Source organism: Glossina fuscipes, unplaced genomic scaffold, assembly GCF_014805625.2.
Source record: "Glossina fuscipes isolate IAEA_lab_2018 unplaced genomic scaffold, Yale_Gfus_2 257, whole genome shotgun sequence".
In the NCBI taxonomy this organism is placed as follows: Eukaryota; Metazoa; Arthropoda; class Insecta; order Diptera; family Glossinidae; genus Glossina; species Glossina fuscipes.
The window spans coordinates 514,783-542,084 of NW_023998600.1; the positions used below are offsets into that span (position 1 = coordinate 514,783).

At 33.1% G+C, this 27,302-nt stretch overlaps 1 protein-coding gene across 2 annotated transcripts in view; it reads left to right on the forward strand.

Moving 5' to 3' along the window:
• LOC119642809 (furin-like protease 1) overlaps positions 1-27,302 on the forward strand; it is a 483,953-nt gene that overhangs the window by 165,271 nt on the left and 291,380 nt on the right. For both annotated transcript variants that reach the window (XM_038042089.1, XM_038042088.1), the window contains exon 2: positions 21,439-21,492. The gene's annotated coding sequence lies outside the window, so the exon portion shown is untranslated. The remainder of the gene's footprint in view (positions 1-21,438; positions 21,493-27,302) is intronic.

The following is a 27,302-nucleotide window of genomic DNA, read 5'->3' on the forward strand; positions in this document are numbered from 1 at the left end:
AATCGACTTAAAATGGATCTCTAGGGGAAATGCATCTTCCAGTAAGGTAACTGTCCCTCTTTCATTGCGAAGGAGTAGCTACTTTACGGCGTTCCCAAACAATTACATAACCCGCTCTCTACTCACCAGATTTGAACGCAGTTGTTAACGTGTGAAATATGCGGTTTCGAAAAAATAACATTTCTAACAAGGAATATTTCAAGAGAAAGCTTTACTTGGGTAATGGAATAAAATTGGTTTAATTGTAGCAGAGAAATTGGTTTCTTTAATGCAACGACGCGTGCGCAAGCAGTATTAAATTAAATCCACGAATAGCATTTTAAACTACTTGTATACACTTTTTTGTGGTATTTCCTATTTATCCCCCCATCTTAAGTCAAAAAAAAAAAAAACATCTTGAATTGCTAGTTTAATATAAATTTTTGATTTTCAAGAAATATATTTTTTGGCCCGTAAATACAGTTTTCAATAAGAGAAACCTTAAGTTCTCGTACCGTATTTAGATTTTACTGGGCTGCTATGTATTTCAACTTAACCCACATTTAGTATAAAGCACTTCTCCTTCGACTTGCGCAAAGCAGGCGAGGGGCTTCTGTAGATATTCTTTTGAATATCATTTTGAGCTTGGACGGCAGCCTGATGTTAATACTTTTTTTCGATTATCGTGGTGTTGTTCGCTATGAATTCCTTCCGCTGAGCCAAACTATTAATAAGGAATGTTGTTTGAGTTTAAGGATTACCTTGAAGGCGGAGGTCGTCCAGTATTATACAAAGTTTTAGTTTTTTAGATTGATATATTCCTACACTATCCTCTTTTAATGCTTCGCTGCAGTAATACTATACGCACCGAAAAATCTTTTAAACATAATTAATTATTAAAGAAAATTATCAAAAGAAAACAAAAAAAAAAAAAAAAAATCTAAAATCCGAAAAGGATCCTATGTCTCTTATCTATCTCGTCAGAAACAATTTTATCATCGCAACTGCCTAAGAATCGGCAGTGACGCCTTCAAAATCATCCAGTCAAAGACGTAACGTAAATGCGACCAATTTAAAAATTTTTCTTCATTTATCCTTTTATGATTATATTTAAAGTATAAATAAAGGAGAAAAAAAAAATAAAGTAGCACGAAAATCGATTTTAAATAAATTACGCAAATATGGAAAAGTATGTAAATACAAAATTTTATAATAACAATAATCGGCCATCCTCTGTTACCCATTTTGTCATTTTCTTTGCCTTGCTTCTACATAATTAAAAAAGACTTTATGTCAACATTTTCGCATTTTCCAGCGTTATCAATTCGTTCATACGAACGAAGCAAATAAGAAATTTGCATTCACTTCTTACCGAATGTTGAATGCCCTCACCTCAAGTCATTATTGCTTTTCTCTTTAGGTTACGGGCATATCACCGGTCAGACGACCGAATGAGTTATGAATTTGAATTGATTCGTTTTTTAGAATAATGAATTATTTATTATCTTCAGTTTTAATTTTTATATAAATATTTTTTCCTAGTAGGACTTCACTTGAACTAATATTTGGTATAACTCAAAAGCTAAGTAAAAGTCTATTTGCAACTGCGAGAATTCGAAACTTACCGTAAACTTCGTTACTCTGCAGATCATCAAAATGCCTACATAAAATTTAAAGCTCGCAAATCGCTATAAATAGAGAGGATCAGCAAAGATGCAGTGAAAAGTGATGGGTCTTCAGATGCAGCCTCGGATTGCAATCGCAAGCCTTTACAGATGGTACTCTAAACCCCAAGGTGGATCTTCCTATTCCATGCCGACATAAAAACTAAGAGTTACAAATCGCTATAAAAATTAATTCGAAGCATAAAGGGTCAGCGAAAATTCAGTGAGCAGTAATGGATCTTCAGATGCAGCCTTTTTCAACGAAATATTTGGAAATATATAATGTTTGAAGCAGTGAGTCTGGAAAAAATTCCCCCTTAGGCACGTATGAATTCTCTACTTGTTTTAAACTGTAGCTGATGCTGGGTTGACGCTTACCTAGACCCCAAAAGGAAGGACGAACCCATCCGGCTAGATGATTGTGTTTTTATTTTAAATATTGTATGCGGATGATAAACATAATATAACTTCAGCTTTTAGATGAAATATATATATATATGTGTGTATATGTGTAAGAGTGCCTTTATTCTCCTTCATTTTTACATGTCAATTGTCGGGTGTTTTTGTATTTTATAAAAATTTAAATTTTTACATTCTTTTTTTTTCAACACTTTAAAGTATGCACATAGATGTCAGACCACATAAAATTGAATCAATGCCATTTTTATATGGAAAAAGAAAGGAAAAAAAAAACAAACAAACAACAGCACGCACTTTTTACAAACTTATTAAGGTATAAGCTCGTAAACAAGAGTACGTGTATGCGTGCAAGTGAAAAATATTAAAAACTTAAAAGTTTCGGTGTCATGTGCATATATATTTACTCCCATGCACACAGTCAAGTGCGCACATGTACATTTACGCTCAATTAAAGTAATAACAATTTACCTTAAAAGTGGTATAAAAATACCTGATATAAAATTCATAAAAATAAAATGTTAAGAAAATTTTAAATAAAATGTTTTGCTCTTTAAAGCTCATTGCAGGCATATAAAAACTGGAATAATGGTTATTTGCAATAAGTGTCTGATAAGACTGAACAAAAAATCATGTAAAACCGTAATTATTCAGGGCACTGAGTAGCTAAAAGCTTTCTAATAATTCCGGAAGATGTTGGTAAGAAAAAATCATAAAGAAATCGAAATCATGTTAATGAATATCTTATATAACAGTAACTTTGACGTTTGGAGCGATTTTTATGCCTCCTGAAGGCGTTTATCAGTTTTGCAAACCAACACATCTTTTTGTTACCCATCTGGATATTAAGTGATGGAATTGTTTTTCTTTTCTCTCTTTACATTTCATAATATTCATGCGTACTAAGTTATATTATTAACTGAAGGCCAAAAAACTTCTCGGCTGAAACTCATTTCGCCTATAGTGCTCAACTCTGTCTCAATTCTGTTTCGAACATTACACAGCCGCGAGATTTGTTTTCTGCTCATGCCATCTTTAACGCTTAGAAGTACATATATAGAATTTTATATATAAATAGAGTCGATCCACCCGGGTAGCCGAGTAGGCAAGAGTCTCCACTAGCAACTCAATGGTCGTGGGTTCAAATCTCAAGTTTTTAAGAAACCCGAATGCCTTAGAAGCTAGGGCTTTAAGACTTTAGTCTTCGAATTTATTCTCTGGCTAAATTTATAATAATAATAATAATAATAATAATAAAAATAATAAAGTCGTCCATTTTGCGATTTCTAAAGAAAACTTAAATAAAACACATCTCTCATTGAAACTTGAATCGAATTTTATTTTTCAATATATTACTTGGACCTTGCAATTATTTGTGCTATACAATACGCACATAGTTTTATAGCGTACCGGAATTATTGAAATTTATTACGAGAGCAATAAATGCACGACTACGTTTCGCGTTACGTGGGATTAAGCTCATGTTTGGTTAAATGTTTTCGCAGACAAGAATTATTGCTACTCTGATGATGTTCCTAAAACACTTTTTCCTGTGTACCAAAAGAACTTTTGGGTGTTGTTTGTGGGCTGAAATTATTAACTTTTAAATCATAGAAATGGTATAGCAGTTACCGTCAATAGAGAACGCTAGAGAGACATGATAACCGATTGTAGTTGTGCCAAAAATGAGGTTATTTCGGCTTGAACGTTATATGCTCTTGCGAAGATGACAGATGCAACATGGTATAAATTTCGTGACAAAGTCAATTTATTGCGAAACAAGTTCAACGACCAAGAGCTTGCCACAAAGACTTTGCGATTCTAATGGACTTGTTACTTTGGGGCTAAGTTGGAGCATATGTTTAGTTCCATGAGCCACGAACTTTTAACGATCTTGATTATCAAGATTATTTTTGTGTTGTTGGTGAAAGTAAGTTTATGTGGAAAACTGGGAAAAATTTGTGTTACAGTTCACCTTTGTTGTTGATCTTTTTAATGGTAATTTATAACTGGAATGAGTTTTTACATCCCGCGGATAACGCGGCTTTTCATACGACCTTGTTTTACACAGTTTGGCCGCACTATAGCTTGTTTAGCTCGTATGAAAGGTATTTTCCAATAGATTTAGGAAGCGTTCATAAAAATATTTAACGTTTTTTAATATGGTTGGAGTAGGCTATCTGATTTCTGAATAACGATTACGGAGCTCTGTTATTAGGTAGGTGTCTTTGCTAGTTAAATGCGAATTTATCTTAACACCCTTCAATGCCGTCAGCCTAAGAGTATTCATGAAAGAAGTAAGTTGAGCTGGGATAAATGTACATATAACTCGCGAAGGATAAATGTACATATAACTGCAGATTTCTAAGCTTCTTATAAATTTTTTTTTTTTTAATTTTTACAAATTATTATACCTTTATTTTTATGTTTATACAGTCTTAATGATACGCTAACACCTAATATACAACTTTATTCTATATTCACATACTGTAAAGTACCATACGAAAGTAAAGCTTAAGATTTGGTCAGTTATTGTTAAGAGATTATGTTGTAAATAATGTATTTTCTTTCTTCAAGTCGAGCATGTAAAAACTCTAGGCTAGGACACGTTCCGCTATTAATTACACCATCCTAAAATTATTCATGTAAGGAGTTTTAAAAATAAGATTTTATATCGTGAGTGATTGAAAAGATCGATCTGATCCGAACCATCTGCGGGTCAAATTTCATCAAAATATCTCATAAATTGCGACCTGTAAGAGGGAAAGGCAAACTTAGTTAATACAAAAGGTGGACATATTTTGAGTATTGAATAGAATACTCCTACAAGCTTAGAATGCCCTTATGCAACTAGTGATGTAGGTTGTAACAACCTGTAAAGGCTGTAAACACAGAAATGTCACGAAGTTGACAAAAGAACCCATGTTATTTTTCGCTCGTTCATTCGACTTAAGACTTGTATATTATAACCAAGGAAGGCCTGCTCAGCAAATGAAATCAAAATTAATAGAGCGCAGCAAATTTATGTGACTCTTGTAAGAAACCGATCGTCAAATCCCCACTCATCCCATTACTCATTTATTATTTTTAATCAAACAAAACTAAATGTTTTTGGAAACATAGGATATACCGAAAAGCAGTCACGATTTTATATTCACCATTTAACACATTAATAGATTAGGTAGGTCGGATTTATCTGGTAAAGGCACCGTTCGGAAATATTGAAATTAGTTTGGGTATAAACGCTTTATGAAGATTCAGTCCTTGGCATGTGTGCAGTATTACGGTATAATGTGGTATTGATAACCATTGGTCCCAAATTATTAACCGGCAAAAGAGTGAGTAATGGTTGTTCCTTTCCTGTAATGACCAATTTCAAATGTGACATGCCTTCAACTATTCAACCAATTAGCGACTCGAAGGTGGACACAAAGAAGCGAATGCACATAACTATCAAATTTCCACCGCTTTTAGCCTTTTGCTAAATTATCTCGAGATTTTCATTTTAGTTTCGCAAACGTTACAACGAATCTTAAATACCGTTTTTACTTCAGGGTCATATGAAAAAAAAAGTATACAATCTACGCACGCCTCCAGAAAGTAATTAGTAAGGAGAAAATGAAAAAAGGAAAAAAAATTGTTGAATCATATAGAAGAAAAGCCGAAAAAGAAAACCTCTTTTTCCAAGGTATTAAAACGTCAGACGCATACATGTACATTTGCAAATGTGTCACTTCATAATAAAAATAAAATAATGTCATGAACATGTCACCACGTTAAAATTGTAAAATGTTGCATACGCTCAAGAAAAGGCAAAAACCTTGTATGGAAATTTTAAGGCTTTTCAAGTTAAATGGCTCTTTTAAGTGAGTGCCTATATACATATATATATATATATGTATAGATATATATATATATATGGAAGATTGCATACGAGCATTTCAACACCTTATAAACGATAACGACTATAGTGTTGGTGCTGATGATGACGTTGATATGATGTTTGTAGACGGTTTTCCCAATGCGCACCAGTAACCTGTGATACAAACTCTATCATTTTTAATTAATGATCTTTTTTTTTTCTCCATAAACCTTTGTATAATCAAGGGCTTGACCTGTAGGGTATGCATACGTATTTTTGTACAATCAGAAATGAGTACACACATGTATGCCTTTGATTAAAGTCTTCTCAACATGATTTTTCGTTTTTATTTTTCGATTTAACAAAATATAACTAAATAAAGTATCGTCTGCATAATTTCGTATTGCTTGTGGGAAACACAATCAATAGCAATTCTACGATTGCAGTTTTGTTTCGGTTTTCGTTAGCGTTGATTTTCGAAAGGAAAGGAAAATAAAAAGATAAATATTCCCCGTATGACGAATCTGCGATGCTTTCATAAGGTGCACATAAAAAGTGCGTTTCTTTTTTCTTCTTTTTTTAATAGCAGGGCGTATGTGTGACTAAATGAAGTTGATTTTCATATATACTATTAATATGCATTGTGCATAACAGTGTTGTAGAGCGTAGATATTTTTTTCAAACTTTTATTTTCTTTTTTTTTTCTCAACATTTACGATTTGTTGAGTTCAAACATCTCAAAAACGCAGATTAACGATTATAGCTGAATAGTAAATGTTTGCATGCATTCTCATCGCTTTTTCACTTGAAAAAAGCACTTATTGAGAAAAATAGGTATATATATTATTAGTACATATATATATATATGTATAATATATATATTAATCAAATCGGTTTGTATCATTTGCTACAATATTTCTCCCACCTTTGTGGAAACAAGACGATACCGTATCGAAGGAACGATACTGGTTTGCCAGTGATGCAATCATCGAACCATTTTCATACTTTTTTAGTATTTCTAAATCGGTTGCCAGCCAAATCTAGCTGCATTGGTCTGGATCAAGACTAATCAGAAAGCGTTTGGTCTGGTAAATACGCTGGCTGTGGTAAAACTTCGCATTCGTGCTGCAACAGTGTATCCTTGACAACTCTTGCAACGTGCGATTAGGCGTTGTTATCCAAGGCGATGACTTTGCCTCTGTGAACCGCTATTGCCGATTTTTTTGCCACAATACATCGTTCAATTTGTTCACTCGGTTTTAGCGGCTTGTAATACACTACATCTTGCTGATCCCAACATATGCGCAGCAAAATTTTATGGCCACGAACATTGCGCTTCGATGCCGAGGTGGATGGCCCTCCAAGACTTTTTTCGCCTGGGATTGTTGTCGATCGACTTTTTATCGCCAATCAGAAATCTCTTTTTCGTTTAAGTTGAAATGATATTTTCGGTCAATTCGCATGGTCGCGATTTTCCCTTCATTTTGAATTTTTCCCAACGCATTTAAACGTCTAGAAGCAAAGCTTTCGGCTAGGATTTTCATCCAATAACTCTTTCAATTCATTGTCTTTGAACCTTTTTGGTCCTCTAAACTGCTCTTTGTCTTTGATATCAAAATAACCATTTTTAATGCGTTGAGACCAAAACCGAAAGTGTTTGATGCGTTACGGCAGCAAATTTGTTTAAAGCAAACAAACAAAAATAATGAATATCGAAAATGCAATTTTGAAGGTCCCATGGTTCCATGATGATACTATTACGGAAATCCCAAATCCAGTTCATTCCCGCTAAGTAATAAGATCCCTAAAGAGGAAAAACACAAATGCACATTCGCAACGCGTCATGCAGCTGCCGGCCGAGGAAAACGAGTACCAGGTTAGCGAACTAAAAATGAAGCTATAAAATTAGACACTAGTAATATGCTTGTGAAAAATGTATATAAATAGAATATTTGTGGAAGGGAGAGTGGGTAGAAAAAGAATTTCGAGTGGAGCAGACGAAAGTATTGCCAAAACTAAATTGTGAATAACCCTATATTTAGGGAATATAACTGTAAATAAAAGAACTTTGAAGTATATTTCTCTTGAACAAAATGTCCACGATCCAGTGATGCGGACTGTATCTTAGGATAGCGTATTTTATAACAATACCGAATAAAAAATTGTTATTTTGTATAGAGTATAAGGTTAAAATCATCGAATTTAACCGTTACGCACATTAATAATACTATGCATTACTCCATTATTGGCAGCAATAAATGTCGCTGATCAAAAAACATGCAATCACCTGACACTCAGAATTCATGCAAGCGTTTTTAAATTCTTTGGTACATTTACAATTATCATTAGAATCAGAATACATCAGAATATCATTTGCTTGTTCTTCCAGTTTGTTTCAGGCTTTTAGCGTTCGGCTTGATGAGTATTTGCGTAAATTGATTTTCACAAAAGTCTATAGATTTCAACCAAGTCTTATATGCATCAATATATGCGATTTCACTTCGCTTGTTCTTACGCCTCGCTAACAAACATAATATGGGCAAACTTAAATCACGATAATCATGGCTATACAGACTCAAGGCAAACATATGAATATATCCATGAGCACTAGCACAACTACGAATATGCGTATAACGATAAATCTATTAATAAATATCAATATAAATATAAATAGAAATCTAAATATCAATATGAACATGAGTATATGCACTTCTCTATATGTTCTATGTACTTCTGTATGCGTTAGTTATCTCTTCTTCAATGGAAATTTTTACATGCTACGAAAGGTAAATCCATTAAGTGAAAGGAGAAATTATTCGGATTGAGCAAAATTATCGTATACTCACCATCAGCTTACGTAAGACGTTTGTTTACAACATATCTGTCTACGAACTTCTCTTCACAATTTATTTAATATATCATAAAAAACCGCATATAATTTCATACATGTAACGCTATCGGCTTTATCGAAAAATTTTAGTTTGAAAATAAAAATGTTAAAGTTAAGGTAAAATACTAAACTAACTACCATTCTTGGATAAAATTTTACTAAAAAGATGAAAAAGAACGGGCGGGACTGTGAAAGCAACTAATCTAAAAGAATTTATTCAGCTAATTTTGATTTTTCTACACAGCCCTTACCTTATGGATTTCGCTTTACGCCATGGATAAGGATATATAGTATTATAGCATCTCCAAAGCTTATATTATTGCGTTAAAAACGTTCAGCAAGTTTAGCGATACATAGTCTTTGAAGGATTAAAAAATAAAAAGCCAAGTAAAGCTTACGGGCGAAATTTTCTCGAGGCTTGTTTAACTTGCAAGCAAAATTCAATACATTTTACGTATGCTATTTAAAAACTTGACAGTTTTGTTTAAACTTTTTGAACATTCATTGACGAGACATACCGAACTCCTAATAGTGTTGTTACGTAAGCCACAGAAACTTTTGTAAGTGCCTTGAATTTGTAACAGCAACTAAAATCGTAGATGTATGCGCCTCTATATATATATATATATATGTATATATATATATTTAGGGTGTGGAAAAATGCTTTTTGCTTTTAAATAGAAATTTTGCGGTTAATGTCACAATTAAGTAGTTGTCAATCGTTTCTATGCGGGATTCGTATAGGTATATATATATCATATAGTACATATGCGTACATTTCGGTTTCTATCAAATCAGTGAATGTACATAAATGTTTGTACATATGTACATTAATTGTGCCATATCTTACTTTTCAAATAAGAGTTAAACTGCAAAACTAAAAAAAATGTTTTTTTCCTTCTCTCGTCTTATTTCTTTAATTGGCTTTTTAATCCTTACTAACACACTGTGTTCAGAAACGTAAATAAATAAAGCTAAAGAAAACCACATTTTGTGTACATAAATCTAATGTATTTATTTATATATATATATTATATGTCATCATATATGAGAAAAATTTAACTAAATTATTAAACAAATAATCATTTTGTTGACACTTAATGTATATTCAAAAGCAAAAAAAAATATACTAAAATAAAAATAGAAAGAGACGGATCTTAAATGAACGGTAAGTAAATTTATTTTCTTTATATACCGTTTATTAGTTTGTGTTTGCGTTATAAAAGTCAATTAAAACAAAAAGTATTTGTCTTCATTTCTACATTAAATTTATACGAGTAATGTATAAAAATTTTATCGTTTCATTTTTGGCTGCTTAGCCTTTAGAGAAAAGAAAGATATTCTTCATAAAGCAAATAGTTGTGCCTTCATGTAGAATGATTCTATTTTACAACGCGAACATTTATTCTTTTATATATCATTTTCAATTCTTCTAAGAAATTCGAAAAGATTAATATCCGAAAATTTTATCTTTTCTACTGCTCGTCTAATGTATTTTACAGTATGTTTAAAAATTCATGCAAGATTTCAATTTCATCCGATATGCGCGATGGAGTGTAGCCCACGAAACAACAAAAGTAAAACAGCGTGCCAGCCGAGAGTTTAAAATTATTTAAAACGGAGCGGTATACAGAAGAACAACGGAGTTTGTTAAATGCGTTGTAGAACAACAACTTAGCGATGAGGTTCATGCCTGTCTTGATAGCTTGGTTAATCGAGTAATTGTTGATAAACAAATACTTTTGCATCATCGCTTGGTACTGATATTGACGGGGGGTGAAGCCATGGAGTGAGGTTTATGTCTGTGTTGATAGCTTGGTTAATCGACTAACATGCCGCATTCAGGATTCACAAAATCAACGAGAAACAAATGCCTCTGCACCGTATCACCACTTGTTACCGGCGCTGGGTGGAGGCATGATCGGATAATTTTTCTTCAAAGAAAGCTGCGAGAGCTCATAGAGCTAAAGTGCACGATATGAACGACATTCTCTTGCAAAAGGACGGTGCCAGCTGCCATACGGTCTGAAAAACACATGAATCACTGCACGAGTCCTCGTGCAAGCCGATGGCATCCATAAACATGTGCAATAACATAACCAAGTGTACAGAAAGATAAGTAGGGTTTAACGAAATACTGTATAGTATTTTTCACCCGACGTAATTGATTCTGCGAATTATGTTTTCTAATCCAGTATAAAACTTAAACTAATTTTATAGATCTCTTAATCGATATAATATATTAATGAACCTAATAAGCTAAAGTTAACGTCGCCTTAGTGAAAACGACAATCATTAAAAAATAGATCGGGCAAGTCAGGTTCAGAACAAAAACAATAACATAATCTAGGTCGTGTCAAATTACGTGAAAATTCTTGTCGAAAGATTTCAATTACTCACTGTATTGATAAGAAGACGATTAAATAATTAGATGCTTTTCAACGAAACGGAAGCAAGCTCATTTGCCAATATTTTTGACTACAAATAACATGGACCATCTATTGAACCATTTTTTATTGGCTGACAGCCCCGAAAATTTAAAAAAATGCTACTTCTTCAGTGTATACCGTAGTCACTATCTAGAGCCGGTGGTAAGTTCAACTTTTTGACTTTTGCTTTACATCGACATCACCCTGCAGGACTTACACCTGACTTGAAAAAATGCAATAAGTATTCGTGTCGAGGGCATATGCTGACAATAAAATATGAACCAATAATAAATATCTTTTTTTTTTTTTGCGTGATAACCAATAAGGTTAGGGGATGTCTCTCCAAGCGTGTAACAAGGTAACAATCAAAAAGAAGAGGGAAAAGAACAAGAGATAAAGAATGGGCACAGCCTGTTGGGCGTGTACATCTTCGATAAGTGCTATGCCTTTATTGACTGAGCACTCAGTATAGTGACAGTAATAGTGACAGTAGTAACAGTAAACTTGCAGTTGCGATTCTTGTCTACTCCACTATTCATACGGCAGATATGGTTGTATGCCGTAGATGCTCAGTCCTGTTGCGCTTAAACGACACGCGGTCAACTATGCGTTATTTGTCGCCCTTTTTGCAATCGGTAACTCTGTGATATTACGTTGAGGAAACATTATGTGAACATGGCTACAACGAAGGATAGGAATTAAAACTAATAGCCGCAGTTATCTTAAAAGCCAATCTTCCGATATTGACTTTTGCGCTGATCATGAAAACTAGCGTAAATATTGGGGTCGTCTTCCTGGGTGTTGAGAACGTAATGAGCAAAAAAAAAAAAAAAAAATAAATATATAAATAAAGGAATAAATCCATCCTCTAGTGTGACAAATATTTTCTTTAGACATGTGTTATGTCATAGAATGCTTCGGAAAAAAAGTTTCATAATTCGTTATATAATTATGATCTCTTTCGATAAAGTCGTTCGGAAAAGCTTCTGCTTGTCGTGGAGACTCTAGTGCCATAGCTTACAATCGGATATCTTTTATGTTATTGACATTTTCGCCAATAAATGCAGTACACCTGTCGAAAAATTTTTAAAGCAATTTACGATGCTGAGCTTTTCACAGACAATGGCATATGAATATGACTAAACATTACTAAAACTAAAAAAAAAAACAGAAAAAGACGAAAAAAAACAAAAGGCGGAAATTAAGCAAAAGCATTAGTGACAACTAAGCCGTACAAAAATACCAAAAAAAAAAAAAAAAAGTGGAAGCGACACCATTAGATGACAGTGAAACACTAAATAACGTATAGATACGTAAGTGATAGTCAAAAAGAATACAAATCTATCTAAACGCATATATAAGCGGTCGTATAGAAAAATGAATGTGTGCGGGTGTAGTGAAGTGCTTGTATGTGCGTTAATGTATTGCATGTGTATATGGCCATGGAATTATGTGATACAGACCACACTTTAGCATTTATATCCTAGCTGTAGACAACAAAGCATGATAAACGCGATAAATTTCAATGCTTTTGAAAAATAGCATTTCTGTATATGTGTGTATGCGATTTTGCATGTTTGTGTGCCGAAAAGAAGATTATCGCAAATGTACTGGAAGTTGTATAATATTTTAGGCAACGATTTTTGTCTGTATTTGAGAGCGTGTATGTGGTTAAAATATATATATATATATATGAACATATATATATATAATGCTGTACAGCAGTGTATTCCAAAACCGTTTATATATGAATATGGTTATGCGCGAGCATATAGTGTGTATGTGCATAAATATCTATATGAGGATACACGTATATATATATCTATGTATATATATATATATATATATATGCATGTGTGTGTGTTTGTGTCTGTATACATATACATATGTTTACTTATATTTATGTATACGTATACGAGCGTTTGCATGGGTACGTGTAGGTATAGTGTATGCATATCCATATGTATGTATCAATGTATTGTTCTTTAGAGCACTTTATTAAAAATTGTTGGCTATTATCAATATACGATGAACGTGAAATGTACTCAAGGCTAGTGAAATAACGAGTTTGCTGAGCATATTGTTGGGCGTATACCAAATAACGCCGATTTTCCTAACGAATAGTTTTTAAAAAAAAAGGTAAATCATGTTTAAAGTTTAGTTTTTATGCACTACAATAAAAGTAAAAAGTGTTGTTGCTCTTGTTCGCTTTTATACGTATTGATATTGTCATCAATATTTCATAATGTAAAGAGATTTTCATAAAAATATATATAATTAAAACCCATTTACACGCCTTAGTAAATCAAAACAATAGTGTAAAACAAAAAAAGGAAAAAATTTAACAAAATATTTATACGGTAACCAAAACACCGTAAATTTAATTACAGACATTTCCGTCGACATTGAACGAATAACAAAAGCAAAGCAAAAAAAAAACAAAGGATAATTGATCTGGATGAACATATCGGTACAGAGACAAACTTCGTCCGGACGTTTGTATGCTCATTATATCCATTTTTACGCTTAACAGGAAATTCGATTTTGTTTATTTATTAGTTTGTTTTTTAAAAAAGTTACAATTTAAAATTGCATTCGGTGTGTATGTGTGCGTATATCTATCTATCTATTTATCTATGTACATCGCATCATTCAATAAGTCTCCGATCGAACTTGTGACCGTTGGGTTTTTTTAAGCAATTTCATCACTCGAACGCATTTATAATGCTACAAAGTATTTAATATTGGTCCGTTCTCCATCGCGATGCGCCTCCCAAAATACCGCCAACATAATCTTTTGCATTGGTGGCCAATTGGACATTGGAATGTAGTAATTGTCACATATCGCATGAAACACTCCTTATGCTTCTGTTTTTTTACACGGTTTCAGTCAAGAGTGAACAAAAGCGGCATCCACTTCGGACAGATCTTTCTCGTAGATAAATATTCATAGAAAATGGCGGAAGGGCTGCTTTTTGACATATTTCAGCTGTATGTATCAGCTGTCTCACGCAAACTTGATTTTTCCGTCTTTCAAAACGATTTTGTGCACTTTTTTCATGTCCTTTGCAACACCATAACATCTTCCAAGCCCTCATTAAAAACCATTGTAACCCGTAACCTGATTGTCAGAATGCGTTTGAAGGTTGGTATTATCTGTCAACAATGTTGCCATGTGTGTATGTCAGATTGGAGATTTATTGAATGATGTATTAAATGCATATGTATACTGAAATATAATAATTAAATATATATGTATATAAAAAAAACCATCGTATAGCAAGATTAGTTACAATTATTTTAGATAATACGCATAAAACCGAATGTTTGGCACTTGTATGGACTTTCGGTGTCATTAAAATGTTAATATTCATATTATCAATTATTTTTAATTAGTTTACGCTTTAAATATATTTGTCAAGCAACGCCTGAAAGTAGACTTTTTCTAATAAACAGATGATAAATGAATGGTTAAACGAATAAATTACTAAGCCAAGAAACTGCTCCATATTTCACACTTGACCACTTAAATCTCATTGTATTAAGTAAGATGAGATCCAATTGTAAGTTGCCTTTCATTCGTTACTTACATATGTACAATATCAAAGTAATATATTTAAAGTAACATGTAAAGTTTTAAGAGAGGAAAAAGGAGCCCATCAGTTCCTTCGACTAAATTCTTGAACATACGCTTGCAGTGAACTTTTGTAATTGTTACGGTACGATCCTTTACGCGAAAGTTGCTTACAAAATGTTTTTGGAACAAAAGTGCTACTCTATCATTAATATGATAATTTCTCTTCCTCTAACTTAATATAACTGACACTTTGTTATACGGAAACACAGGTATAATACATAATCGTTAATTGGCGTAATAGTATTCTAAGTATTACTTTTACCTCCCTTCGCTACACTCTTGTAATATTGTCATTTCTGATTAGTATTTGTTGCAAATGACGCTTCACGGCCTTCCTCTTGGCACAATAAGTTTAACTAGATTCCTTTTAACTTACTCAGGAGTCCTCTGTACAAGTGTAATGAGGTTTATAATCTAATCTCTTTATCGAAAGTAGCTTTCATAAAAGCTACTCTTTTTTAATACCCATGTATTGCCGACCTCACCCTTTAACTAACGTTGTAGACTTTATTATCACTCTTGCGATATTTTTACCACCAAAGTTTGGTGATGCGCTCTTAGTTGATGAATGTCAGCTGTTGGTCTTTTGTGCGGTTGAAGTAGATGAGTATATTTTTATTTTATTTATTTATTTATTTAAATACATCATTAGCTAATACGGCCAATGCAAGATAAATTAATAACAGTAAATACAATTTCAACGGATTGAAAAGACTAAGGGAAGATTCACAAATTTAAAGCAGATCACGGCATGATGTTTGTAACGGGGGGTCTATAGATGGGGTTTCGCCCAGGGCTATCCAGGTCGGTCCTTTCCAAGAAATGTATTCGGTAAATTAAAAGAGCCTTCGTGTTTTTGTGTTTAATTAATTATATATTGGCGGGATTTAAGCAGAATACACAATGGCGGTATTTGGTTCCTAGTTTGTCTAGATGTTCAATTGTCTCCTTATTTGGGATTAGTAGAGCCTGCTTGTACTCACAGCGTCTTTCGCATCTCCTCTACCGTATTTAAAATCTCCAGCCCGAATTCTGTGCAAAGAGCAATAAGCTCATCTTTTTTGAGATTATAGATCCACGATGTGCGCACCATGTTGGGTTTTCCTTTTGCTGCACCTTTATTAACTTACCGGTACACACGGTTTGCCTTGATACGTTTTTTTCTTCTTCTTCTTGTTCCTTTTTATCCGTAGGTCCTTGCGCGGGCGCCACTTGTAACGAGGAGCCTGTATCTGGGTTTTCGCTTAGCGCCGTCAAGAAATACATTCAGTAAATTAAACAAACCTTCGCGGTTTTGTATTAAATTAATTATATATTGGCGGACTTTACGAAAAGTGCACAATGGCGTTATTTGCGAAGTTGTTTTGTAGGGAGATAAAAAAACCAACACGTTTTTAGTGGGCAGCCTTATTTTTGACCGGAGAAATTTGTGTATATGATCTGTTAGTTTGATTGCTGCTGAACAGTTGAAAAAGTGATCGCTGTTTGCGCGCTGCTTTTATAGCTGTTGGCAACCACACCAACACGTTGATACCTAGAGCTTTCACCACGAGATGTGTTTACTCACTCTATCACTTACATGCTAATTTTTACTTGAGAGAGTAACTTAAGCAAAGCTATATTAATACTTATATAAAGCTACAAAACTAGATCGTGAAGTGTTGCGCTACAATTTCGAGTGAAGATAACAAGACTAGAAGTTTAAATTGTACGCTCGTATAGTTTAGTAAGCTTGGGTAGAATTACATACAGGTTTTTTAATTAAATTTAATCAACAATTAAGTAAGGAAGGCTGCTTCCTTATAAGTTCCATATTATTAAGAAAAATAGTTGTGAATAAAAAATATAAAGGAGATTGAGACAAAACTACATAATAACATTTTGTGAGTATATTGCAAAAAATGAAATCACGAGAGTCAAAGTTTCGACCTAAGACGAATTACAAGGAACTGAGGAGTCCTCTTAATAACGTAAATTAAGCAAGGTCGACGTTACATAATCGCTGGAATCGTCCATCGAAAACAAATAATAAAAGTCATTAAATTCTTCACAAGGAACATGGAAGCGAGAAAAAGAGTTCATAATACACTGCGACAACGGAAGTGGGATGCAATTCCTTACCATACCAAACAAGACTGATGACGTAATACCACCTTGAATAAGTTTTAAAAAAATTCTATTCCCAGATCCAACTTTCAACGATCAAGAACGAGAGAATGGATAAAAGATAAACGCCGTGCATACAGAAGTAATTTTCAGTAAGTATCCCATCGTAGTGGGATACCTTCAATCATACCAACGTAACAATCATTAATGTGAGACTAAATAAAAAACGCATATCCAACTAACGGCTTTAACAAAGCCGTTTAAAGATCTTTCGTAACGTAGGTGCCCTAAAAGTCCTTTGACAAACCAAATCAAACCAAATGCAGATTTCGCCTTGCATACAACAGGTTTTGCATGCGATTTACCTTACAGCAAAAATAAACCGGACACAAAAAGAGAGAACCTCTCCAAGCTTGGTGAAGGGAGAATAAGTTTAACACGATCAGTAAAGCTTAACATCGAGAGTACACTAATATTTCCGAATTTCCGAATAAATACCCAAAAGAACAGCGGGCATAGATGGTTCCCCTGCGGAGTTCCAGATTTCATCATCATATACTCACACAGTTACAATCTAATTAAAACTCTTTAGGTACGATCCATAATACAAGAACGAAATCAATTTAGAAAACTTTGAGTAAAACTAATTTTATTTAATTATTAAAGATTAGTAACTTATGATTAACTTTATCGAATGTCTTACTAAGGTCAGTATGAATAACATCTGCGTGTATGCCACTTTTGAATGAGCTAAAGACACGGCAAGCAAATTCTAAGAGTAAATAAATAACAATAATAAAGCATGGATGATTTTAAACGGCAAGCCTTTCTTTCTGCAAGCTGCCAAAAAAGCTCTCTTAAATTTTTAGAATGAAAACTTAAACGTATCAAAGTAAACCGGCCGGACAAAAACTTATCAAAACAATTAGCCTCATATCATTAATTATTTATCTTTTTATTTATTTATTTATTTATTTATTCCACTTATACAAGAAACTCAACTAAAACAAAATGGCAGTCGAGTTCTTAAAGTAAACCTTAAATTAATTAATATTAAAACTTAGCATAAGTACAATAAAACAAATAAGAAGGAAAAAAAAAAAGAAAAAAAGCATGTACATAACTAGTATAGAGCCACACCCACAACCGGTACGGGACCAAAATGCAAGTGAACCCCTAAGCCATCGCAAACATGCATAAGCTTGGCAATCGATAATACAATTAATTTTCGACTCATAATCACTTTTTAAAGCTAAAATTTAGTTCAAGTACGACATAGGTAAATCGCACGTATTAAGCAATGTTGCTTTAATGGACTATAAAGAGTCCGTTAATGAGAATAAGTGATAGACGTCATTTAGGTTCTTGCAAACAACTCTGAGCGGGTTAAACAGTTCGTAATTATATTTGCATTGACTAAGCTTTATCAGGCTAAAGTGCCTAGAGATCGGGTTTTATTTAATTTTAACCCATTAATTCAGCAGCAGTATAGTAAAAGACTCTAATAGAGTAATGCTAAATAAGTAAAAGTATCATTACCATAATGACTTGTCCCATCTTCTCTTTAAGCTTTTCAAGCAAAAAGCCATCTAAACACTCGTTGCTAATATTTCCATAGCAAAGTAGCATAGCAAGGGTAGACTTTTTCCGGAATGTTAAGCTGCATCCTTTATATAACATTATCTTGGAAAATTCGAATCAACATCTATTACAAGTTTTTAAAAATCTTTTGGAGAATTAAAATTAACAACTTTGGCAGTCTTATAGCGATAGCTCAAAACCACTTTTCGAATAATAAAGTATTTGTTCTGCTAAAATGCAAGAAAGCGAATGTCTAACGACCATAGTTGTGCTTCAAATCTTTTAATCTTCTCAATTTTAAAATATTCTCGATGACGATGAATGATTGATTCATTTATCACAATCAGTTGAAAGATGTTTTTATCAACGTCCTTTGAATGAATTCAGCTGCACAACTTTGAAGTCATCTTGTGGAATTTATCTGTTTTGCGAATCAAACAACGCTCATTATCCGTTCTTATGTGCTGTAAACGCTTAAGCCTTGTCATCAGTTCTTTTTTAATGTGCTGAAGTGAAAACGAATGTCGCGAACGTTTAATGGGGATATTTACCGGCAAAATTGAAATATTTTGATCAATAATACATTGTTATTTAAGAGACTAATGTTGATGGTATCGTGTTATAGTTAAAATTAATCGTCAAAGATCATAGCTAAAAGTTGCTGAAATGAAACAGATTACTGGAAAAAAAAAGAAAAGAAAATTGGCCTCCAAGGCGAAAAAAATTGATCATCCAGACAAAAGAAATTTCGAAAATATTTGTAACTTGAAAAAAAAAAAATAAAAAAACTTATATATACGAGTTGTATGAAAAACTTGTAGAACTTAAATGAAATGTGAAAGAGCGAGAAAGTGTTCAAAATATTCTTGAATTTATATCAAAACTGTATTGAAAATCAGTCGGTAGTAGTAGTTGGTCCAACTGAAACTATAAATTTGATATAATTTTGCCGGCATTCGATATAAATTTGTCGTCACTTTTGAAGCGTGAAAGTTGAAAAAAAAAGAAAATCGATTAAAAATGTCGTAGTCAAACAAGTTTAACCGTTAAATACATAAATTACACCACGGCATCTTACACAATTCTTCATGTGTTTTCGTAAGTAACTTCCAAAATTTCTATTTCTCTATATATAGCGATACGTTCCAACGGAGCCGTAAATTTGAGCTTGTGTGCTACAATTTTATCAATGTCAATTTGATTGCCAAAGATCTTATTATTCCCCAATTGTATATATCATGCAGTGCTACAAGCTAGTCTAGACGTTGCCGTACAGGTCTTACATTTTATTGTAATCTTTATATGGGGTGGGCCCGGAAACGTGAATGTATGTTGTCCATATTTTTTACAACTACAATTATTATTTATGTCAAATTTGTGATAACATAACATAAACGATTGACAATTATTGCATAGGAACAATTATTTCGGCCCATGTGACCCAAATTTTTCACATCAACTTAGAAGAAAAAAAAAACCTGTATACAGTGCATGTTTGTTACAATTGTGGTTGTTATTTAGATCAAGATTCGCTTGTTCATCATAAAATAATAAAAATTATTGCGTAGGAACTGTTATTCCGGTCCATGCAATCTAAACTTTTCACGTCAACCTAGAATGCCGCAATGCCGGTAATCAGTGATCGTTTTGAAGGATTTTTACATATTTCAAATGCTTTTCATCTAACGAGTTCTGAAAGTAAATCGTTATAACCGCGCTAGTAGCCGAGTGTGGAAGAATTGCGACTGCTAAGTAAGAGTTTGTGAGTTCAAATCTTGGTGCGATGGAGTTTAATCTGGCCATAGTGTTGTCTTAAATCAAATCGTGATTGGGATACAACAGTTACCGGTTGTACACACATCCACCAGTCCACGAACATCTCCATATTTCCATGTTGCACATGTTACGTCTATACAGGGCAATATTGTTTGACTGACTTGTCTTAGTAAAAAATATATATATATATATGTATAAGGAGAGGTGATACGCATAATTCAATGCATTTCCAATAGAGTTCGTTTTTCCATTTAAGCGCCCCCGGGTACAAAGAATATGTAAAAGATTGCGACTTGCACGTTGAGCACAGAAGTACATAGATGAACGGAGAGACGGGCCTACAGACAAGGGTGGTGGGTCTACTTCCTGGATGTTGCATACACCAAAACGAACCTGTATAGGAGGGACATAAAGCGTAACAAGAAGAGTGCAGACAGCAACGTTTTAGCAAACTTACTTTGTCGTCAATATTTCGTATAGTAGCTTGTGAAATCGATAGACTAACACTTTCTTAATCCTGGCGTGTAGAGCTGATTGTGTTAACTCATTCTTTTGATATTGCTGTTAATTGAATTTTTATTTATTATTAGCGTAATCTGTTCACGTGAATGCACGCAAAGATGCCCAAAGACAACATAATCCCAGAAATAATTCTGCTTAGCCTTGTGCCTAACACGAAATTGCCCTTATCATGATCCGGAATGCTTACGTCATTATTCTGCAAACTCCTCCAAAGTAGAATTCCTTTACGCCGACACATCGGCTAGACTGAGACATTTCGAATGAAAATATTGTACTTTGTTTTCATATTTACAAGCCTACTGAGAGTTCTCACTCGAACATTAAACCACTTACCTTACTATCTTCAATTTTCAAACTAAAATTTTATGTTGAATGCATTCGCTCTTAATAATTTTTTTCAAGATATAGGCCACATGAATACTGTGTATTAACATAAATGTACATGAGAGTATGAAGTAATTGTATTTGTTTGTAACCAGCATAGTTAGATGAAAGTAACTGGAAAAAAGAATTAAATATCCTTTGGTTTTATGCAACAATTTTTCAATCATTTTCCTTTCTTTCTTTCCTTCCAGGATAATAACTGATTGACGGTCAAAAATTATAAATCTTCGTATCTTATCTAAAATGTAAGTAACCTGTTATATATAATTGATTCATTTGTTTGTTTGTTTGTTTTTTTTTTTTTTTTTTTTTTAGATATATGTTTGAAGCATAGTAAGAAATACTGTTCATAAATTCCAATAAAAAAATGTTTTAGCTAAATTCAAAACCAGATTAAAATGGATTTAATGTTAAAAGTTTCTAATTATAAAGTTCTTATTGATATATATGACGTAGAATGAATGAAAATATAAGCTCTTGATTGGCCTAAGTGCCAGGAATGAGAGTTTTTATATCTATCCGTCCTGCCTATCTTTCCCTTAGCTGGCATAGAAAAGCGAATTTAACTTAATAAAACTCAAAGCTCAAAGATCATCTAGACCGGTACAAAATTACCAAAAATATTTTTCCTAAATAATTGCCTTAAAATTGTAACACTTAACAAGTTAATTATTTGAACTTAACAAAATCTGCTTTTAAGTTTTAAAAGTCAGCAGATCACATACGCATGAATAGTTTCCACTAAAAGTAATTTTCAATTTGAAGAAGTAACAAAGAAGAAAATGATATTTAATTGTGACCGAATCTCTAAAACCCGTCATCGTGATTCTAAAAACAAGGAAGAGAAGTAAATGATGTCATATTCTACAATATTGGATTGGTACGGCTAGTTTCTTCTATTTTCAAAATAAAAGTGGAAATTTATATGTCGTATGTGTTCTACTCTATGAATGAGTAGCAAAGAAGAGGAAAGGCAGCGGTGTTTGCAGGTTTTCTTACATAGACGTGAGACCAGTATTGCAAATGCGTTCTTTGAACACGTTAGGTCATTTTCAAACACTTTTTTATAGGCGATATCTTGATTTTTGCGAAAGGAAAAATGTGTACCACAGATACTACACAGTTGCGCACACGGCCAGATGGACAATTGAATAAACGCACATGCTTAAGTGCATTCCAAATTTCAAAGTGATCAAGAAATCATAAATAAAATTATGACACACTACAAGGTTATCTAAGCGTGGCCGATTTTTTCCATTTTTACAAAAGGTACTACAGCATCGCCCATAGAATATACCTTCCAATCTTTCCAGATTTATGTATTGCAGTTTATGAGTAATAAACAGAGAGTCAATTTCTTATTCTTTTTAAACAGCGAAGGCGCCTTGACATATTTAGAATACCAACCTGCATGCAAGAACTTGCAATGTTTCTGCCAAATTTGAAGCTGATAGCTTCTTTTTTGCAGCCAAGAGAATGTTTACAACAGATATTACGCAGAGGGACAGACGAACAACCTGGCAGACGGACCTGCTTAAATCGATTCAGAATTTGATGCTACTCAATAATACATGCATATGATGCTTCATTCTATGCATTGCAAACGTTTTGACAAAGTGAATATACCCCTCATCGTTCGATGGTGGGTATAAAAACCAGCCCACTTAATCATATAAAAGGTTATTTTTCGTAGAAAGGGTTATATGGAAAGTAGTTGGGCCAAAATGTACCGGTGCAGCAAACTTCATCAAAATATCTTAAAATTTACGGCCTGTAGGTTGAACGCAAGAAAACCAGACGAACAGACAAACTGAGATCAATGCCGAAAGTAATTCTGAATCGATCGGTATAATAAAAAGTGGATCTATCCATCCGCACAAACCTGATGTAAGATATCTAAGCGGGGTGTAGGGTATAACATTCATGTAGGAAGTACTGCCATATGTATACGATTTTACTAGTGTTTGTGCCGCACTCTGTATACAATTTAGACAAATAATTCAATCAAAACAACGTAGTCTTCATATAAAATTGGCATTTTTTTCTTGGCTTCGCTTTCGTAACAGACATATGTTTTTTGTTTACGATTAGCATGGCTGATTTTATCTATAAACCAGAAACTTGGCATCATTTACATAGCTACAGAGAATTGAATTAATTCTTTTATTATATAGAATAGCATTTGTGTACTACGGGAATTCAATATAGAATGCTATGCCTTGCAGTTAAATATCGTTTTCCAGCTTAGTGAAGAATATTAAAAATGTTTATCGTAATTACGTACATAATTTGTCTTTAATTAAAATTAATTTTCCAAAGTTATTAAAATCTTTTAGATATCTATTGTGATTATCTCCTGAATGAATTTATCTAATAAATATTTAATTATTTATAAAATAATTAATATTCTTAGAGTATTTTTAAATGCATATTAAATTTTATGACACATTTTTTGTTTGTATATATTTAGTTATTGAAAAGTTACGCATGACAATATATGTAAACGTAATAACATAAAAAGCATGAAATAAATTAATATATTCATTGATTCACACGCGAAATAAGTAAAAAAATAAAAACAATTTTCATGTGCACAAAAGAACAACATATAATAATTCTTTCTCATCAATATATATTAAATATATATATAGTTAACATATGCGTTTTAACAAATGCTGAATATGCTTAATAATTAAAACTTTGGCTCGTCCTCTCCCCGATCTTCTTTTAGATGGCATTACCAATGGAACCGATTTTTTTAAATTTCTTTTGTCCATCCATCCGTGGGCTTTGCGATGAGAAGCCCAAAAGAAAAAAATTTCATTTAAACAAATTTTTGTGCTTTTTTTTTTTTTTTTGGCTGTCTATATAGAAGACCTAGTACAAATTCAGTTCTTTATGGACCTGAAAGGGTACTGTACAACTTATGCAGAAGTTGTAAGTGTTATCCAGTTTTTCCTTTAAAAATATTCTTTTATTTTCATAACGTCCTACGGTTACATTTACTTACCCTATAATATGCTAGTATGAAAGGGTATATCTTATAAACACTTTCTCTTATCGACTTAATCTTATGCGATTTTCATAATTTTCTTCTCTCTTTAACAGTTGCTAGGCTGTGTTTCGTCCGATGATCAATTGTTAAATTCATTCGTTTTTGGTCTTTTAGTACAGTGGCTGTTTACAATCGAATGACATTCTTCACTTCTGTGATATTTTCGAGTAATACCGATTTAATTTATTTCATTTTGTTGTTGCACATGTTAATTTTTTTAGTTTAATTATTAATCGATGTTTATATAGATAAAGCAATTGGAAGCAAAAAACAAACAAGAGAGAGCAATAGTTCATTATTTTAGTATTGCTAGTACCTTCGTCTTTACCGGGTTCTTGTACGTTACAATTACGCGGACACACAGCTGACTCGTTTTATTGCTTCAGCCTAAAAACCGGGCCAGCCGCAATGGTATCACGATTTTAATTATGTTAAGACGAATAGCCGGGTTGGCCCTGCCAGACGACAAAAATCACATTCGAAATCGAATTTGAGGCCAAAACGATCAGTGATTTATGTGGCAAGCTAGGCACATAGGTCTTAGTTTCAACAATTATCTTCAATATCTGCCAAAATAGTACAAAAATAACATTTTAAGTACCTACGATGTGTAAGGTGCGATGTATGATCTACATAAAGAGAAGCGATGTTTCTTCTATGTTTTACCAAAGTGTTGCGTACAAGGCAAAAAGGGTGGTATCGAAAATTTCGACAAAAGCCAAGTTCAACTATTTGATTGTTAAAGGGTCTCTCTCTCTCTCTCTCGCTCTATCTCTCCCGCTCTCCGGCTCTCGCCCTCTCTTCCTTCTAAAGCAAATTAAGTCTACCTTCATTTTAATATTAGCTATCCGCCTCAGTAGCCCATTAGTCAGTGCGCACGGATTTAAATCTCAACCAGGGTTGAAGTTTCTTTGATCGTAGCTATAATAGTGAGTGCTCAGTTGGCGAAAATATAACACTTACCGATTGAGTACATATCCTCTAGACTTGCGGCCAACTCCTTGCCTTCTTCATCTATTTCCTCTTTTCTTTCTGGTCGTCATCGCGCTACTCAAAAACTTTTTAACCGATTGGTATTTTAAGAAGACCAATAAAAGCATTGCCAAGTACACAGGGGAACCTTAAATTAGCCGCTTTACACCATATTTTTTCGCTTCCACTTGTATTGCACTTGTAACAAATCTAGGCAGAAATAGTGACACGCGATGTACCAAAATTTGAAGACATCTTCCTTAAGAGCTAACTAGACTTTGCGAAAAGAAAAGAACGCAACACTTATTTAACACAGTTTACAACCAAATTTGTATACATTACACATAGTGGAATACAAATTGGTGTGCTCTCTTCCCCTTCGAAGGCATTTTAAATTTATTTAAAGCAAGCGATGATTGAAGTGTTTTAAAACTTTATTTGATTTGTATTCTTCCCCTAAGAAAGAAAAATTTTCAAATATTTTTATTTCAACTTCACTTTCGTTTTAATATAGTTTTCTCATCTCGTCACTACTTCGCATTTTTCCTTTTCTCAGGTATGCTATATATATATATATATATATATATGCTATATATATGTACATATTTTCATTCTCCCCTAAAAGTATGCCAATAGTATACATCATTATGATGGTAGCTCAATTCCTAAACATCAGGTTTTCTTTATACAACTACTACATAAGCATTCCTGAATCTATTCGTACGTCGTGCGTACTTTTAATGTGAGCATAACAGTGTAATTTCTTTTATTGTTATTGCACTGCTACACTGCTATTGTTGTTTATTATATTGTGTGTGTGTGCATTATTGTAAAATAAAGTTCAATTACATTTTTATCTTGTCACGTTTTCATATAACGACGTTGTGTTGACATTAATGTAAAGTGTGCATATTTGTGTTTTACGTTATTTATACACATTTACTTAACTACCAGACTGATATATAGGTTTCTGGGTTGCAGTAAAAGAATATATGAACACTATATTCAACCAAAGATATATTGTAAATTTCGATCGAAGGAAGAAGTAAACTGCAAAAAGAAGTTTTATTCTTTGTTTTCTTTTCTTTAAAACGTTCTAAACGGCTCAACGTTTTTCACGCAAAATTTTTGTTCTCTTATTATCTTATATCATAATTTGCTTATTACAGCAAGGTTGGAATGTGCGCTAGATTTAATTTGAAATATACACTAAATACTAGGCACTAAAAATGCCTTTAAGGTTCGATGTAATCAACATGCACGATTTCGACCATCCGTTAGTGTCCATCGGTACGCCGCTAGTACACTTACACTTTTATTCTACTTCTTTCTTTTTTGCAGGTAGATGTATATGCAACTTAAGAGAGATTAAATTTGAAAGAGCTATGTTCGGATGGCGAGCACACGTTGCCGATACGCATTAATAGCAGGTGGCGATCTATTTAGCAGTTATCGATCTAAAAGTTGCGACCAGCCCAGTAATACTTCTGCAAATAGTAATAAACTTTCAAATTTTTATATTTACAGTACAGTAAACATACACATATATATGATACGTATAATATGGATACGATATATATATATATACAGTCTTGATCATCATCAAATATGCTCCATAAATAATAAAATTTGTCTGTCACACCTTCCGTCACTGTATCTTTATTTCGCTTTCTATGATTGGAAAATTCTAAATAGAAAACTGAAGCGAGTCATATCGATCTTTTTGTTGATCATCAAGGCAGATCACAGTTTAAAATTTGACTCAATCCATCCACTTATATACCATCGTCCTCAAGTTGTTCAAATAAATGCTTTAGGAGTTCAGTTTGGTAATCAATTTTGTATGTTTCAAAAAAAAAAGAAAAGTCGCAGTCGTTTATGTGAACTTTTGAACGCTAGGTTTGCAAAATAGTGCCAAGCTCGCACCTGATAGTCGTAAATACCTAAGAATATTTGATGATTTTACCTATAACGATGAGTATCCACATTTCGTTCCGAAGAGAATATAATTTTCTTACTAGTTTTTCT